The following is a 14,439-nucleotide window of genomic DNA, read 5'->3' on the forward strand; positions in this document are numbered from 1 at the left end:
GTTTTTGTTTTTCAGGTTTTTTTGTGATCACTGATTTCATGCAAAAGCAAAAAGTGAAAACAAATGGAAAAACAAATGTTTTACAATGCATTAATTGAATGAAAACATCATTGTATTAAAATGCTGCCAACAATGTCATCACTTCTCCTTTTGGCATGGGAGAAGGGTTTTAAATAAAGTGAACAAATCATGCTGATTTATGAATGACCGTAGGAACATCCACAGCGACCCAATTGTGGCAGACACCACCAGGAATAACAAAATTGTTCAAATCTTCTGCATCTTCTTCTTCAATGATAGCAGCAGCTTCCTCTTCAGATTGATCAGCATGGATGAATCCTTCACTTGAATAAACCATGCTCCTTACATGCCCCAGAGCAGTAGCCAATGCCAGCCCGGGATCGGTTAACCAGGAATAAATCCATCAACAGGAATAAATCCATCAACAGGAATAAATCCATCAACAGGACTAAATCCAATAAAAGCACTTAGGCTGGCAAAAACCTCTTCGGAGTCCACAATTCTCTTGCTCAGGATGATCCATCAATCTGGCAGAGTTGGCTCTGGTATAATACCGGCGAAGCGCGTCTTCAAAATAAATGAAGATCGCAGGGTCAGACCACAGGACGGGAGACCGAAACAAAACACCTGCTTATGCAAATGATGCATGAAGTGTTTGTGCATATGCTTGTTTTTTATATCAAAGGAACCCGAGGGTTTTATTTGCAAACTTTGAAATATTTAAGCATTTTGATCATACCTGAGAATATCTCATCAAATATATCAGGTGAAATTTTTTTTTTCGGTTTTTTCATGTTTTGAAAATTTTTGCAAATAAACTCCTTTGAGTTCCTTGAAAATTTTCTTTTTCTGATGATATGAATGTGGATGAATGCGTGAATGCATGAATGCAACAAGCACACTCAAGGATCAAGCAAGGCACACCAAACAAAGGTCGTGGGAAAGCTCTATGTATCCTTAATATCAATCATCCATTTTGGTGGATTTAGGTTTTCACCTTATCGACACCCAAGTTCCATTGATATTAACGGTACATGAACCGGTTCAGACATTCTTAATATCAACCAGCCGCTTTGGTGGATTTTTGGTTTTTACACCCAATCCGGGATCCATTGATATTAACAATGTTTGAACGACTCAACCACGAATCACGGGTTTGTTGAGAGTCACGAGCATGGGGTTTCGGTTAAGAACCACCCAAAGGGAGTGTACTAGGGTTTAAACCTGCCAGACATGTTCTATCAGAGGTTCCCATAATCATCGTTCCATCTCTCGAATATTATCGGAGGAACGAATACTCGTATTCCAAGAATATTCTCAAGAGAAACTCTTATGAGTGTAGTATCGCGTAACAATCGTATCAGAACTGACATCTGAACGACCTCCGCACTACGGTCCTAAAAATAGGCCAAGATGGGTTTGGTAAACTAAGGTCCTTGGCTTCTGCGGAACATGATTGAAAGAATAATGCCTAACCACAAATAACTTGTGTGACATTATTAGCTCAACATGACCTCCACCAAGTGAATGGGCTCGCAAGTCAACTGGCTAAGGAATACTCCACACCGGTCAACAAGACTATGCCATTCTCCTATCCTAGAGTGCACTCGAGTTCGGGTATAGAACTCATCTCACAGATCACCAAAGCAAACAGCAATTGTATATCAAGCAATTCACACATTACAATCAATACAGTTATCCCAAATCGTACAAAAATATGTCAGATAAAGAATAACAATATAGCACAACAAGGGTGAAAAGTAGGCACTACAACCAGGGATTCGATCTGTTTCCCCAGCAGAGTCGCCACTTTTCTGTAGCGGTGTATTCGTCGCTATATGATCTATCGATTAAATCATAAGCTATGAGATACATTGAAATTTTCGAGTCGCCACCGCACTTTTATTTATCCAAAGGATTGGCTAAAAAGCGAACAAAAGCCTAAGAAGTTTTACACGTAGAAAACTAATAAAAAGATCAGAGATTCTGGGTAAGGGGTAAATTACGCAATGGGAAGGTGTTAGGCACCCACTACGTCCTAGGTACTCCTAGGGAGCCCTTTTCACACTTGTTATGCTAAATTGTTATTTGTTATGACAAAAAATATTGTGCAAACATGATTGGGATGATGAGAAAAGAATATACAAGTTAATTATTTTTGTGTTATTGGGTTATTTATTTTTGTGTTCGAACGGATGAACCCGCTGCCTACGTACCTTCCATCAAAGGTAAGGATCAAAACGCCGTAGTTCGGCTAAAAGATTTCCAAAAGTTGGTGGATTCAGTTTTAAACACAAGCACTGAGGCTTTTCATTATCAATGGGAGAACACTCGACCAAAAACAACATCCACCATGCGAGGATAGCTTCGACGTACTAGAGGGGTTAGCCCTGTTTGAAGTACGGAAGTCTTACTGTCGACTCACTAAGGATAGGCAAGATTTACATCAACCACAATGATAATTGAAGTCTATGGCTAATGCATGAAAAGATTAATGGACAAAGCCAAAACAAGTGAATGAGTGAAGTTAATTGATTGTGATTATGAAAATGAAGTCAAAGTATGATTAAGATTGATTCAGAAGTATTATGAAATGAAGTTTTGAAAAAAGTCAAGGACTTGGGTCCAGGTTTTTAGTTAGAAAAGCATGAAGATGTTTGCACAACACTTATGTCAAGTTTGAAAGATAAAGTGTGAAAAGGTTTAGGACATAATGAATGATGAATGGATGGAGGATGGATTGTAAAACTTCTTAGAAGGTTCACTTCTTGAAATCATATAGCAGATGATTCAAGTGTGTCCTTTGGAATAGCAATTAATAATAACAAACAAACAAAGCAAGCAAAAGCGGATATCGGATGCCAATCAATGGTCTTATACCAATCTCCTAAAACAAAACGGGATATCAGAGGCCACTCAATGGTCTTACACTAATCTCCACAGGCAAAGAAATAAAAAGCGGATACCGGATACCAATAGATGGGTTTACACCAGTCTCCTAAAACAGAAATGGATATCAGATGCCACTCAATGGACTTACACTAATCTCCTCAAAAGAAAAACAAAGATGAGAAATGGAAGTTAACTGCCAATCTGTCTGGACTTAGGTTAACTCCACAGTATGGTCCTAGGAAATCCAATGCCACGTTACAGGGACTTACAATGGATCCTCACATACAAGAACAAAAGCAACAATATGATCATAGGAATGCAAATGCCAACTTGCAGGGACTTATAATTGCAACCTCTCACACAACCAGATGAAACAAACTATGATCACAGGAAAGCAGATGCCAACTTACAGGGACTTATAACTGTATCCTCACATACAACAAACAGATCAAACTATGATCACAGGAAAGCAGATGCCAACTTACAGGGACTTATAACTGCAACCTCACATACAAATTAAACAGATCAAATTATGATCACAGGATAACAGATGCCAACTTACAGGGACTTATAACTGTATCCTCACATACAAAAACAAACAGAAGATATGAGTGACCAATGAGGTCTTACACTCTATCCTTCCATATCACAGGAGCAAATGCCAAAGCAATGGACTTACAATTGTCCTCAATGGGCAAACAACAATAACAAAAGTCACACAGACAAATGGTATGATCATGCACTAATGGCAATTGATGATGATGATAAATGCATAACATACAGGCAAGCAAGTGCATATGAAGCAATCAAACAATCAATGAATATCAAACAGCACACTCTATAGCCAAACAATGGGGGCTCACACAAGAGGGTTTGACTTTAAAAGTCCACTGTAATAGGTAAAGGTTGCTCTTAACCTGGCCATTGAGGGGCTCAGGTGAAGCAGATGAAAAGGAAATGAGGGGTGTGCCTCATTGCTTCAATCTCATATCAGAGAGAGCATCAAAGAAAGTGTGGGAGTTCAGAAAGTAGGAACTCTCTCCACATTATTGACTCGATTAGATCTTGGGTATTTATCTCATTGCTTCAACCATGTAATGGGAGCAAAGAGAGGACACACTGAATAGTGGGGGATAGATTGCTTATCCCTACCTTCCACCAATTGCCTTAAATGAGGACTTTTCCTGCTTAGGACAAATTTAAACACACACAGGCATTGCCTCTTAAGGAGGACTTCAGACAGTTTGCCCGGTCAAATAACAGACCGGGTCTCCAGACTACATGAAGAAGAAGTAATTATACCTCAAAGCAAATGCTAAATAGCAAAGCAAGCAAGTTCAAAGAACTTAGGCAACTAAAGTACCTGAAAAAGTCAAACCAATTAGTAAACAGCTCAACAGTCAAAATCAAAAGGAAATGAACCAATAGTCAACCACAGAGGGACCAATTGTGCAAGGCACAAAGACTCAAGCATATGAGTCACCTACAAAACAAATGGTTAGCACATTAAACAATCAAACTTAAGCACATTAGAATGATCCTCAAGGCATTGGTGCTTAACCTGAAACAGATGAACTCAACATAAGCTCAGAAGACCACTAGGACTAGCCTAGGGTCAAAGATGAAAGAAAAAGTCAAGGCAGCAAGGGAAAGTCAACCCAAAACCAAAGTCAAACATTTGAGAAGCATTCTCAAGTGGATTCATAATTATATCATGCATCATTGTCATTTCATATGCAAAAGGATGCAAAGCATGGCAAGAGAAGCATACAAAAGTCAACAGCAAAGACTTCATTCAAAAGTCAACTCAAACATTTTCAAAAATCATGAAATAAATCACACTCAACCCTAACATCTAACATGGTATACATGTAAAATTTCATGGCATTTGGATGAGAGGAAGGCAGTCAAGTAAAATCATGAAGTCAAACCAAGTTTAAGTAAGCATGGTGAAAGTCAACAAGCATGGGTCAACTTCAAAAAATCATATCAATTTGAAAACAGAAGAGAAATGAATGAGATTAACACCAATGCAAAGCTTGAGATGTCTAGTTATCACATATGAATTTTCATGATCATACAATAAGATTTGAGAATTTCACAAAAGATTTGGCAAGGCATAGCACAAAAAGTCAACAAATGACCAAATATGGAAGAAAATTCTCAATCAAATGGAAAACAGCAAGATTAATTCCAAGAAAATTCATACACAAACTAGACATGTGATAGGTGATTCATGCAAAATTTGGGGTCAATTGGATAAGGGGAAGCATGTGAACAAAAATTGGGAAAATACATGATCATGGCATAGCACCAAATGTAACACATAACTTCAGAAAATCATAACTTTCAATCCACAAATGATAAATGCACAAACTTTATATGGAAATGAAGGTCAATGTGTCTAGTTTCACCACAAAAAATTTCAAGCTCATTGGATATAACATGAGAATTTCACAATTGAAATGGCACAATGTATCATTTGAGCACACATGTTGAGAAAATAATTGTCAATTAAAAACCAACCAATGGAAAATTAATTAAAATTCACAATTAAATTCTAGACTCATTTGTGAACATGTGTAAAAAATTTCATAATTTTTTGATGAAAAATGAAGGAGAAATAAATTGTGGAAGTTGGATGATAAATTGGTGCAAGCATGAGCAAAAGGCATAGCAATATGGGGTCAACCAAGTCAACGGATGGCAATTGTGTAAATAGTGAAATCACTTAATTAAACTACAGCGTTTTGATGAGGGAAATGAAATGTTCCTATTGGCTCTCAGCCAATGGAACAGTGTAATGCGCCAATGAGCTCAAATTCTGGTTTTTCTCATAAACCCTTAGGGTTTTACAGCATACATGGCATATGGCAATCAACAGCAACACAAAAACTTGACTAGCATACAACAGCATTCATTCAGCAACAAGATCATATTCAGCAACCAAAATTCAGACCGAAAATCAATCAAAAAAACATGGTATGGGAATGTTCATACTGCAACCCAAACAACAGCAAACAACACAATTCATATGATTTTCCTTCTGGGAAATTTCGAGGATTTCAAACAGCATGGCAAACTTCATCATGGCAGCACATGTTCAAACAATAGCAAAGTATCACCAATTGAAATTCTGTGCAACTAGGGTTTCTTAAGGGTTTATGCAGCTGGGTATCATGAATATCAACATCATTCGACCAAAAAAAACAGCATAGCATTCATGTTTCAGCTTCAAGATCATCAACCAAGCTCATCATCATCATGTTATCATCATAACCAACAGCAAGCAAACAGCATACAACATAGTTTTCATGGCATAAGTTTGAAAACAACAGCATCATGGAATTTCAAGCAGGGCAGGTTTGAACAACAGCAAGGTTCTAGCAGCATCTTCATATTCATCATCCATGTTCATCATCATATCGAAATTAAACAACCACATGGAAACCACAAATGCAACACAACCATGATGCTCATATAACAAACAGCGATCAACATATGAGTTGGATTTCTGGAAACAGTATAAGAGTTGTAAAACAGCAGCAAGGCATTTGTAGCATCAATTTCATCATCATGAACTCAATCAAAAATGAGCATCAAGCAAGCAGCATCATGACATGAACAACAAAACAACACCAGCATGAGGAATTCTAGGCAAGTTTATGATTCATACACAACAGCAGGGGTAGACATTCAACATCAAGGTTCAACATTCACACAGGCAACTTCAGACAGACATAATGAACAGCATGGCCAATGGAACATCATTCAAGCAATCGATCGAAACATCATCAAATAAGCAGCAGCAGGGTTCAATTAGCATGGCAGCTCATGTTCATCATTAACATCAACCAAAAATTATGAACAACCAAAACATAAACGGAATCAACAGCATTAACAGGTACATCAACTAACAACAAAACACACATAACCAAGGGAATTTTGGGCATGGTAGGTTCATGTAACAGCAAGGCATTCAATCCACCTTCATGGTTCAAAATCGACATGAACAAATGAAAATCAAACCAATAAATCCCATACAGCATGGCAGGTATTTACATCATGCAACATCAAATGGTCATAACCAAACACAACAAACATAATCAAAGGAAGATCCTGAGCATGGTAAGAGTTTAAGCAACAGGAACATACATTCATCACTATGAGCTCGAAAAATTTCATATGTCCAGAAATTAAAATCAGCCATGCTAATAGCATCAATGAAGCTAACCTAATCATAATCCAAGCATAGTTTGTGGTAAAACAACATCAGTCAAGCAAATCGATGGAAAGTATTTTTGGATGCAGAAATGTAAACTTAGACTTCTCCTTCATGTCACAACCATTTTGAGTGATTCAACTTGCATTCAATCCAGCATTCAAAGATCTTTCATATGCATAGCATGGCATGGAGAAAGAAGGTACTCGAAAACTTACTTGTTTTTGAAGCAAGTTGTGAAACAGTGATGTTTTTGATGACAGGAGTGCAAACAGCTGACCCTTGTGCTTGGCAATGAAGGATACTTGGTGTAGACAAGCTCAAGAACACTTGGAAAATCTCACAGCTCGATTTACCCTTGCTGAGCTTGATGCAAAACAGAGCTTGGAAGAGCTGTTACAGCAGGGGAAATGAGGTCTAAAAAGCTTCAAAATGTTGTTTGGGCCATGGAGGAACCAAGGTTACTCGAATTTCTTCAAGGGTTTTTTGCAGAGTTTTTGTTTTGGCCAAAATGCAAAAAGGAGAGTATGTGTTGTTCTGTTTGGTGGCTGTCAAAAAACTAGGGTTCATTTGTGCAGAAATAAGGCTTTATATGACCTGTTTAACTTTACTTAATTAAATGGTAAGCTGGTTTTGTGTGTAATGATGCATTTGCAAATTGCTAAGTATGAGCAAATGGAAGTGGAGGTGTGTTTGTCTGCACGAATTTGGGTTGGGCACAGGCTGTCAAAGACCTTGCAAAATGCTGCTTTGGTTGTACATGTGAAATGCTGTACTGGTTTTGCTTTTTGAACCAAAATGCATAAAAATGCCAACTTTGTACCTTGGTCCAAAATGGTAGTAACATGGTGCTATGATGATGGTTTAAGGCTTGAGACAAGTCACAAATGTGGTTTAACACATTTCCCAATTGGCAAAATCAAGAAAAAGTCAAAGAAGCCAAAAGTCAAAGTTTGGTCAAACTTTGAATTAAAATGCAAAAGGTCCAAAAATGCCATTTTGAATGGTAAGGTTTTAGGTCATGAAATTTATATTTTTGGAAAGAGGATGAAAAATGTGGTTTGTAGGAAAAAACCCCACCAAATTTGGCCTTATGGTTTGAGAGATATGGCTTGTTGAAGTTCAAAAATTGGTGAAAATGATTTGATCATATCTTGACAACCACACATGGGATTTTGATGTTCTTGGACTTTTTGAAAATGGGAAGACAAGATCTTCAACTTTCATGTTGGGAAAAAATTCATTTGGAGCTTGTATCATGATGTAAGTTTAAGATCAAGAAGTTTCCATTTTTGGCAGTTGAAATTACAGGTCCACTTGCTATTTCTGGAAAATTTCTGATTTGACTTGATTTTCTTCCATGATGAGGTTGAACATAATAGATGAGGTTTATACAAGCATGAATGAACTTCTTCAGATCAATTCTATCCATCAAATCACTGATTAAATCCACAGTTGACCAAGTTTGACTTTCTAGGGTTTTGAACTGATTGAACCACTTCTGATGAATTCCAAACCCTAATTCTTTGAGAACTTGATTTCAAATGATGTCATAAGTTGTATGAGCTCTTGATTACTGATCATGGTGCCCCAATTCTGCAAGAATGGCCACCATCCATTGCTTTGACTGACTATTGACTGACTTTGACCTAATTGCTGATGATTGCTTCAACTGCAAGCAACAAGGTTAGACTGACAATATTTTTGTACTTTTTTGAATGATAAACATATGAAAAGCAAAGATATACAAATGCAAAGTATGCTTGGTGATCAAGAAACAAACCCACAAGGCAATCTATCCACTAAGAGGAAAGCAAAGGCATGCATTGATCCTTGAGGCCATGATATGAATGATATGGGCCATGAGGGATCTTAGGGCCCAAAATTGGGGTCTTACACTTACCAACAACAACATCAGAATCAACAACAACATGCTCCACAACAACGTCAGCCTAACCAGCAGAGGGTGAGGAGGCCAGAGAGGCATTTTGATCCTCTTCCAATACCATACATCAAGGTCCTCCCCTACCTGCTAAATGATGGATCAATTGTTTTGAAAGAGCTAACGCCTGCAACTCCACCCTATCCACCAGGCTATGACGCTAATGCTCACTGCGAGTATTATATGGGCGCCCTAGGGCACACAGTGGAGAATTGTAAGGCCTTCAAGCACAAGGTCCAAGACCTAAATGACAGCAAAGCAGTTTCTTTCACGCCAATTAGGCCAAATGTTGCAACAAACCCCACGCCGGCGCATACGGAGCAGAGTGAAGCTCAAAGATAAATCTTCTCACCGGCCTGAAAGAGTAGAACAACTCCCAAACAAAGAATCAAGAGATGAAGGCCCGTTTCTTTCAATGAAGGAAATCATTATGCCATTTTTACCGTTTCGCATTCTTGTAATTTGTTCTTGTTTGTTTAAGTACTGTATGCTTTAAACATTGTTATTTGTATTTGGTCTTATTAATGGGATGATTATGCATTCTTTGAATCAATCTTTTATATTCACTCATCTATCACATTTGCAAAGCACAAACACGTACTTTTCCACTTCACCATCTTTATCACACTATTGTTAGTAAATGTTGGAAGGAGGATGACGAAAACAAAATACCCATAATTGTTGATTGTGTGCTTTCGGATAAAATCCTGCTAATGATGTACAAGCATTATTTCAAATCCCCCAAACACCGGAGAGATAAGGAGTTAATCCCTAGTCAACCACTTAGAGCCTAGAAGTAGGAGTTTCCTTCGGATCTACAAACCCTTACGCTTAACCCAGGGCAAGGTAGTGTTCAGTTAATCTGACTACACGGTTGAATTACAGGGTGGAATATCCTATATAAGGATCAACCGCATGATATTCTTCATACACATCCTGAAGGGTCGAAGGAACCATATAAAATCCAAAATTTATGACGGTTGTTCTTCAATGACCAATTACTTGACAGTCACAATTTTTCCAAAGAAAAATCAAAGAAGGAACCCGCTAAGTCCAAAACCCTAAAAGGACACTTAGGCAAAAACTGGGGCAATCCCGATGGATTAAAAACCTCAAAAAGGAGGTCCATGCAAAAATTAGGGATCAAAGCAAAAATCGAGAGAGACAATGAAAGTCCTTAACAAAACAAAACAGATTCGGTGACCACCATACCCAAATCAAAGAGTCACTAACACCCACGAGGAGCAAAATAAGATGACTGTCACTTCAAGAGATCTTACACCGCTAAACTCTCGCGAAAGTAAAGTGTGTTTTTAGAGTAACTGAACATAGGATTGGAGATCATCATGAAGAAGGGGTGGGTTAAAATAGACTTTGAGCCTTGTATCCTTCTGTTTCTGTAAGACCCCGATTTTGACCCTAAGATCCCTCATGCAATTTCATCATAAGCACTAGCATTGGGATCATGTCTTGGCATCCTCCTTACCCCTCTTTCATTGGGTTTGTTTTTGGAGAGATCACCAAGCACTTTGTGATTATATCATACTTGTATTTTATCATTTCACTAACCAAAATACCAAAAATATGTCTTTGCATTTGTCTAACTCTTTTGTAGGAAGGGCATGATTCTATTGATTCATCAAATTCACATCTAGGGTTTGAGACCCTCATAAACAAAGAGCACAACCAAGAATTGATCCAATAATGGTTATGAGCATCATATATGAGTCCCAATGTTCTCTACATGTTATATTGATCAAGTTTTCTTCAAAAGTTTGAGGGTGATTTGCCTTGGAAACCCTAGTTTGACTGGGTATCTTGAGTAACTTCTCCAACAAGCTATCTTACCAATTGATGAAATTTCTCAAGGGACACTTCAAAATTCATCATATTATTCATATATGATCTACCATGAGCCAAGAAAGTCAAGATAATTGGAAGTTAGTAAGTTGGTTGATGGTGGTTGGCCAGATGGATTCATCTGATCAAAACTGGGTCTCCCTAGACCCTATCTCCTACAATTTACACCATATGAAAATGATTCAAAGAGAAAACTTACTCTATATGAAATTACAAACAACTTTCATGTTGAGACCTATAGTTAGTTTTTCTTGGAAAATCATTTTAAATGTGTCTACTTCAAATTTTATGTTTGGGGTGGGAGTTAATTCAACTTTTTCGAGCATGTTATATGAGGTTACATTATAGGTCACTTTTGACCTATACCATTGATCAAGTGATTTTTCCAAACTTCAAAAATACATAACTCTATCATTTCAAATCCAAATGACATGAAATTGGTGATCATTTTTAAGGTCTTTAATATATCTACAACGTTTATGAAGACACTTTTCTCATTTGAAGCTCATATAAAAAGTTAAGCAAGGTGGAATATTGAGACATATGGCTTGACACTTAGAAAAATTTTGATATGTCAAAAATTTCCAAACTTCCACCTCAAATTTCTCCAAGTTCGAAGCTCCAAATGGAAAAGTGTTGAACATGAAAGTTGTTCCTCTTGATCTCACCTTTCCAAAGAGCTCAAATTCATTCATTTTGGACAAAGAATGCATAGGCTGCGCATGGTATGAACATGGTGTCATCACTTGGCAAGGATCAAACTTCAAACATCCATACACAATTGCCTAGCATTCCAACATGACTTCAGCATTGCTTATACTCAATTATGGATCAGATATAATGATTTCATAGGCCTGCACACGCCCATGCACTCATGCATCACACATTCCTAATTTTGGAAAGTCATTTCAAGTGTGCAAATATCAACTGAGTTGGATATAAATAGAGCTCCATGTGCTCAGAATTTCAGACACATTCGCGCCAGCTTTGATTCCCCATCTCAAACCCTCACTTTGCAAAGGATAAACCTGAGAAATTCATTTGAACTTGAGGTTGAATTTCCACTGTTTTGAAATTCAAATCTCCAGGAATCCACAACCTTGTAAGCTTCCAATCCTTCTTATGCAAGCAAGTGGAGTAAGATCAAGGACAAGCAAGATCAATATCAGTTGAATCTAGACCTCCACTTAAGGTATTTTCCAGAAATTTTGAACTCTTCAATTCTCTCAAATTCTTGCTCAATTCTATTGATTCTTTGGTTGTCTGAAGTCCTACCAATATAGGCAAGAAGATTGAGTTGCTTTGAGGCCAAATCGAAGCAACTCAGTTCATGTACCTCAAATTTCAACTCCATGTATCTCTCAATATACTTGGAGTTAGAGTGAATTGAGGCCAGATTCGAGCTCCGTGCCATTTTTACTTTGAAATCATGTCCTTGTTTTTAATTTTGGTGATGGTTGATGGTGGACCAGTCCGGTGAGGTCCACCGGAGAAGAAGACTGGAACTACAGCTCCGGCCATGCGCTGACATGTCTAACAACCACAGGATCCACTTGTTTTGTTTTAATCTCGTGCGTCCCTTTTAATTACCAACTATGCAGCGCGCTGACTAATGACCATGGTGAAACGCGCATTTCTGGCCACTTGATCTGCCACCTCCATTAATGAGGGAGATCAAGTGGTCCACATTTTTTTTGATATTTTAATTTTCATTTTATTTGCTTTATTTTCAATAATTCATATTAAATTCAATATTGATCAAAAAAATATGGGACTTTCACCAAAAATTTTCTAAATATTTTTCTCTTTCATATTCTGAATTAAAATTATTTTTTGGATCATTATTGTTGGTTCTATGTGTTGGCATCAATTTTGGTAAAACATAGAGTTTTCACAAGTGTTGTCTTGACATGAGATAACAGGTTCCTGCAGGGTGTTTAAAATATGGTTATGCAGGATTTAGCTGAGATGTCAGACCCGATGTCAAAACATCCGTATACAGAACATTCAGTCTGAATGTTATGGATTATGTGATTGTGCTTTTTATGCTAATCTATGTGTGATTGATGTGAAGATTGAACGCGCCATTCAATCAGTAATTAAAACCAAATTGATTTATTTTCCAACAAGATATGATCAGCTGTCATAAGAAGATACAAATGGAAAATAGTTTTAGGGTTTTATGATGTCCAAGCCCAGTCAAACACTTCTATATAAAGGGCATGGAAAACCTGGTTTTAACACACAAGAAATAACAAACGAAATAGTGAGAGAGAATAAGGGTTTTAGTCTTGTGTGAGCGTGTGTATTGTGAACCATTCTTTCATCCATTGATTATTGAATTGGAATGACTTTTGAGTTGTAATTTGTCCACTCTAAGCTTTGAAGAATGAGTGTGTGTTTACTTGGTTGAAGCTTTTAAGCAATATCAAGTATGTGTTCGAGTGTCTTCTTTCTTTGTAATATTTGTTTTTACATCACTGCTGTGATTGAGGGGGAGTGAGTAGGATCTCTTATCTAAGAGTTCTTAGATAGAAGTCACACGGGTAGAGATTAGGTGAAAAGACTGTAACTTGAAGTTGTTTACTGAGAGTCTTTGAACTAATTCTGTTTAGTGGATTTCCTTCCTGGCTTGGTAGCCCCCAGACGTAGGTGAGTTTGCACCGACTGGGTTAACAATTGCTTGTATCATTTGTACTACTGTTCTTTATCTTTTATCCTGTTTATATTGTTCAGATATTAGTGTCGTGACATTACCTTCGACATCTCATATCTGATACCAGAATTTCAATTGGTATCAGAGCAGGCATCCTGCTCTGGTTTTGGGTGAGATCTTGGGACGTTACTTTCTGGTACTATGGATAGAGACGGAGGATCTGTTCACAAATAACCAATTCTGGATGGATCTAACTATGACTACTGGGTACCTCGAATGGTAGCCTTCTTGAAATCTTTGGATAATAAGGCTTGGAAGGCTGTTCTAACAGGCTGGGAACATCCAATTATTACTAAGGAAGGAGAAGTTACAACTGATAAGAAGGCTGAGGAACAATGGACCAAGGAGGAGGATGAACTAGCCCTTGGAAACTCTAAAGCATTGAATGCTATATTTAATGGGGTTGATAAGAACATCTTCAGACTGGTGAACATCTGTGAGGTGGCTAAAAATGCTTGGAATATTCTCAAAACCACTCACGAAGGTACCTCTAGAGTAAAGATGTCTAGATTGCAGCTGCTTACTACCAAGTTTGAAAATTTGAGGATGAAAGAAGATGAAAATATTCATGACTTTCACATGAATATCCTTGAAATTGCTAATGCCTCAGGAGCTCTGGGTGAGAAGATGTCAGATGAAAAACTAGTGAGGAAAATTCTCAAGTCACTTCCCAAGAGATTTGCCATGAAAGTGACAACCATAAAAGAATCTCAAGACATCTGCAATATGAGAGTGGATGAGCTAATTGGATCCCTCCAAACATTTGAGTTGGGAATGAGTGATGGA

This window comes from Lathyrus oleraceus, chromosome 6 (assembly GCF_024323335.1).
Source record: "Lathyrus oleraceus cultivar Zhongwan6 chromosome 6, CAAS_Psat_ZW6_1.0, whole genome shotgun sequence".
Lineage (NCBI taxonomy): Eukaryota > Viridiplantae > Streptophyta > Magnoliopsida > Fabales > Fabaceae > Lathyrus > Lathyrus oleraceus.